The sequence below is a fragment of the Fundulus heteroclitus genome, unplaced genomic scaffold, assembly GCF_011125445.2.
Source record: "Fundulus heteroclitus isolate FHET01 unplaced genomic scaffold, MU-UCD_Fhet_4.1 scaffold_598, whole genome shotgun sequence".
NCBI classification, from domain to species: Eukaryota; Metazoa; Chordata; class Actinopteri; order Cyprinodontiformes; family Fundulidae; genus Fundulus; species Fundulus heteroclitus.
Window position 1 is genome coordinate 67086 of NW_023397031.1, and position 6000 is coordinate 73085.

Genomic DNA, 6000 nt, shown 5'->3' on the forward strand with positions numbered 1-6000 from the left:
GAAGAAGCCAATAATGAACCAGGCTGAGGGTTAACTGTTTATGCAGTGTTCCTGCCACACAGCCACACCATGTGCTAACCCCATGCGTTATGTTTTCACTGAGGAACTTTCCTCCAAGCTGGTCCAGGTGTTGATTTTTAAAAGACTGGTAAAGTTTAGAAACTGAGGGACAAATGCATTTATAGATCCTGAAGAGAAAAAAATAGCATCTCTAAAAGCTACTTTATTCACTTTATGCGCACTAACCTAAACTCTCACAGGTAATTTAAAATAAAGACGTCCTGACGGGGGGAAAAAAAGGCAGTGAGTGAGCTCATATAATCCAACTTTTTAATCAATGCCTAAAGCTCTTTGAAGGGAATGTTTTGTCTTAAATTAGCCAACATGCCGTTTCAAAACATTTTGATTGGCCGCCGGTCTTTATGAACCCCTCTCCACCTGATGGTTTTTTAAAAGTTTTTTTTTTCTCTGATCTACAAGAGGAACTAGGGAAGTTTAACAAGTTTATCGGTGCTAGAGCCTGCCTTGGTGGAAACAGAAAACTATTCAGAACCAAAGAGGTTCGGTGGAGAACCCTCATTTAGGGGCTTTGTTAGCCTCTTGAGTCATTACACTGCAAAAATAGAACTAAAAATAAGTAGAAGTTTCTTGAAATTAATGTATTTACCCTTGATTTGAGCAGGTAAATAAGATTTATCTGTCAATGGAATGAATATTTTTACCCCCTAAAATAAGATTAATTAGATAATATTGCACTTGAAATAAGATGAATTTTCCTATTTTAAGTGCAAAAATCTTATTGCATTGGCAAATTATCTTATTTACCTGCTCAAATCAAGGAAAACTACTCTAATTTCAAGAAAATTTTCTTATTTTTAGTTATATTTCTGCAGTGTAACTTTTCCCCCGGCTTCCTCATTGTTAAATTACCTATACATCTCTTATAATTCTCTGCTCAAATAGGCAAAGAAAGCAGACTTTTCTTCACTGTGGCAAAGTACTTTAACTTCTCACTGTTTTGGTGACGCCTATAAAAAGACTGCAGCAGTGGGAAAAAAAGTAAGTATTTGTGCACAAGCGATAACTTGCCGGTTATTGCCAAGTAAACAGCAGGACTGGTCAGAAAACGCAACATAAAACTGCTCAACCGTTGCAAACATATGCAGAGACACTCACTCTCGCCTCCATTAGCAATGGGGAACCAGATTAAAGTCCTTCTACTGTGCACCCAGCAGCTCAATCACTGCCTGGCAATCAGCAACAACACTTTAGGAGCTCGTGTTTTCCGCCGTTCTAACCAAGACCACACAGTTTCTGGGGGGGGGGGTTTAACTGCTTTCCACTGAGGGGGAAAAAAATGCCCATTTACAACTAACAGATTTAGATGGGAAAAACCGATGTGGAAAACAGATCAAAGTCCTGTGACCATTACTGATGCGATAAGCCTTTATACTGTGATAGCTCAACAGGCCACTCAACATGTGGTCAGTTGCCAGAGCGAGGCATTAATCCATCAACATTAAAATGCAAGCAACGCACAGTGGAAAATTACTGCCTGCTGGTCTGTTTACATGTTTGGTTCCTTCCCCTACTGCCAAACGTACCTTGTGGGGAAAGCAATTATCGAAAAGGTCCGATATCTTATCCCCGCCGAATGTTGTTGACACAATTATGTCTTACAAAGAGGCAAACAATGTCTGAAGACAAGCCGTTAAAAAGGAGTCCGGGGCTGTATTAAATTAACGCAAAACTGCTGCCCATATGGAATCGCGAACATCAAAAGACAGCCGATGGGTTTCGCCGGAGAGCGACGTCACTGCGGTTCGTTTACAGACCCATCTGACATGACACTCTCCCGTTTGATTTTGATACCATCTGATTTACAGGCCTCACACAGTGTGGAGCATCCACAGACTTTGTTTGCGCATCAGTGAGCTGAGATAAAGCGAAGGGCGCAAGTGTAGCGGCCTTCTAAGACAGTTCAGCAACTTGTTTGTGTAATGAGGCTGGAGTCCAATTAGTCACTGTTCACTGTGGCGAACGGGAAAGAGAGGGGCGCCGGCTCCCCACAGTGGCAGCTGGACATAAAAAGCTCACCCAGACCTGGACCCATACATCACAAAATACTCCTGCTCATTATTTATATCCTCTTCACTGTTTTAACTGCTTAAATCATATACATAGCACTCAATCCGTCACTCTTTACTTAATAAACCTTAGTTTTACTCTCGGTGGCCTTTTTAACCTTGACAGAAACAAACAGCTGTAGAGCCGGTTACACAGGTAGCTGCAGGGCTGGTTTAGAAAGGATGAAAACAGATCGAATAAGAAATAACTATTTCATAAATAAAGCCCTAAATGGCAAACTCAAGCCTTCTTTTTTTACCTACGCGATATCCATCCTCCACAAGTTACTCAACCATTCCTCCGCTGCTGCTGTTTTTACAGCAAATAGAGATTATCGTTCTTGGCACCGTCCGCTCACAGCTTTTACGTCAGTTGTTCTCTGGACGTTAAAAAAAATTTGTTCGTTTTAATGGTGTTGACAAAACAAGTGGAAAGAACTGGATTGTGAAACGTGTTTTGTTTTTGTTTTTTTTAGTCAGAACGACGGGTATGAAAAGATGCTCAGTTTAACATCCACAGGGGATTTAAAGGAAAACATGGAGTACATTCAGGTTTCAGTGAACGACTGTGGGTAGGAACGCAGATCATTACCTTTCTGGACTCTCTCCTGGAGCGTTGACCTGAGAGTTTGCTTATTTAAAAAAAAAAAAAAAAAAAGACCCAGCAGCACCAAACACAGATTTATCAAACTGCACCAGAGATCTCTTGAAAAGCTTTAAGGGCTGTTCATTTCAGAGTGTTTGGATGTGCAACTGCACAGTATGGAGCTGCAAAGCTGAGAGAAGAAAGGAATCTCCAGCTGGTAGAGAAGACCACTCACTGGACATTTGGCTCGCGCGCCTTCCTCAACTGAAGGTTGTCTATTCTGGGCAGCATCCAAAAAAACATCAAAGGCTCTGAGCCAATGAAGGCAAGAGTGACAGCAGCTGCAGTCTGATTGTATATCAGTGCTGCAAGTCCTCTTCCCTTCCACTTGTTAAGATTAAAGCAACTTTTTCATGCACAAACAAGCTGTTGTTGAGATAAAAAGAGACTAAATGGGCCGATAAAAACTTAAGTGGAGTGAAAGATGATTTCCTTAGAACAAAATTTTCAAAGCCACATTACTGTAGTGCATTTAAACCCTGACAAGTTACCATATTTTTTTTAACTACAAGGCAAACTTTTTTTCATAAACTGGCCAATCCTGCGACTTATATTCCGGTGCAACTTATATATCAATTTTAAATGGTAAATCACGCTGATCGGCATTGAACCATGGAGTAAACATTACAGCCTATAGCCGCAAGAGGGTGCTCTAGGCTTGTGAAAACTATATGCCGCTCCTCTACCACTTAAAAATTAATTGAAACATTAACTTAGACAGAACATATGTCTGTATGTTGTTTCTCTGTTCAGTCTGCATTCCCGTGTTGCGTGGTGAAATTCGAAAGGAGAGCCCAGACCGAGACAGAACCCTGTTAAATGGCTGTCCGAGAAGCTAATAACAGCTAGCGCTAGCTTACAGGTCTATTTACAGGGTATTTTATAACTTTACTGATACACATGAGCTTTATGTTGCTCTCAAACATCCGTGTCATACTGTTAGCTTAGCACGTAGCACCATTAAGCTCAAGGTCTAATTTCAGTGTAATTTTGACAACTTTCACCAACTCCAACTTTCCGGGTTGGAGTTGATGGCTTGTTATGCTAATTTACCCCATTCAGCCTCCCAGGTATGTTTCATATTATTCAGCCTGTTGTGGATGCAGCTGTGACTTAAAAGTCAGGTGCAACTTACATAAGTTTTTTTCCTCTTTATGATGCATTTTCGACTGATGTGACTTATATTCCGGAGCGACTTATAGTCCGTAAAATATGGTATGCTGAAAAGTAAACTATGCATAACATGGATCTCTAATCAGAGCAGGCTACTGTGGTGACACATGGGTTTGGAGCTGAGGCATGACTGCGCACATCAGAATAAAAATGCTGGTCAGAACTGGAGCAGAAATTTTAACATCCATCTGATTGCTGCTGCTAGAATTTGTGTTTCAAATGACAGCTTTTGTTACAAGCTCTTTTACCAAGGCAGACTGGGCTTGCTACAGATTGCTTGCTAAATCTGTCCTTGGAGTGTCAGTCTGTTAGGTCTCTGATCTCAGACATTTCCAATAATTTCCCCCTTCTTTTCTGGACAAATTGCCATCTTGACCGTCACTTTCTGAACTCCCATCATACCTGGAGACCTGCCAGAGTTTGGATTAGAGAAGAAATATCCTCTATTGTCCTTCAGTGGGGAAAATCAAGTCTACCAGTAGCAAAGTGAAAAGCAAGTCGAAGCATAGAGATTCACACAAAGGTAAAACCATAAAAAGAAAAAAGGAATAAGAGATTTTACATTAAAGACAAATTTAGAGCATAAGAAAAAAAATGTGAGAAATTGGTACTGAAGATGTCATATCATCACTTTTCAGCAAACTTCTACTACCTTGGACTGACCTATGTACATTTGTGCCCACATATTTCTTAACTTTGGCCATGAAGAAGAAATCACTGTTTGTCAGCTACAGGCCTGAAGCCAGCCAAAAAGAAGATGGTAAAAAATACCGATTTAAACCAACAGAAGTTTTAAGCAGACTCAAACTAGTCAATAGTACCATCAACATATCAAGCACTGTTGATTTTTGTATTATTTGATTTTTTCTATATCCATTCCACTGTTGACATATATTTCTTAATCATTCTACAGTGCAATTTAAGTCCAATGGTTCACTCTGAACTCAATTTTAGTCTAAACAAGAAAGCAAGTAAAGTTAGCCTTTAGCAAAGATTTTAAATACGCTGTAACCTTTATAACTAAAATTATTGAATAGAAAATACTTCCCTGCCTTTTTCCATTCAGCATCTAGGAAAGGAGTAAAATAAAAAAAATAAAACACGAGGGGTACCTCTGCTCTAATAAATGGAGCAGCAAAGTTTTCTTGCTTTCTCTCTTCTCGCCATTGGTAAATGATGGCGACTGTTGCCCAAGTCAGCTTTATGGTTAAGTATAAAGAATAAAATGAAAAAAAAAAGAGTAATGGTAATGCAGCCATAGGACTACTAACTGGGCTGGTTGGTGAAAGCTTTTATTACACAACTAACTCTCTATGTTTACGGTGCTGGGAAGGTTGTAAGAGAAAAGACAATACAGATACATGATACCATAGCTCTTATGTAAAACAAACAGAGCCAGAGAAACACAGTTTGCACAGACTACAATTCTCTTTTCTAAAAAAAATAAAACAAGTCAATGCTTCTATGCAGATTTTCTGTTGCATGGAAAACACTGCTGATATACTGGGAAGCCGGGGCAGGGAGCCTTTGTTGCCTTTGGGGATTTCATTCCCATACTAGTTGCAGTCATGGGTCTCTCACATGTCTTCTCACAGCAGCAAAGTTGTCAAAAGAATAACATGTATTAACAAGGTATACAGAAAGAAGAGAATGAACTCTCTGGCCTATGACCATGTGTGATAAATCCCATCGCAGGCATGAAACTCTGATTGTGTTCGTTGGACACGTTGTTCTGGGGACGGAGTCAATTGTAATCTCAGAAATTCAGAACATCCTGAGCAAAGAGACAACCATTAGTAGAGGGCTTTTTTTAAATCAGCGTGCAGAATGGAGTATAAACTGTGCTTCCCTAAATGTTCTGATAGCAGATGTGCCCAAACAGGCAAAAAAAAAAAAAAAAAACACATGATGGACATGTTATCAAGACCAAGCTTTAATATTTTAATAGTTGATGTGCAAAAAGAAAAATATTTAACTTGTTTTTTCACTTTTTTTTTTTTTTTTTTACAATTTCAATAATAATTGGGAAGCCAGTTTACACCAACAAGATTTGCT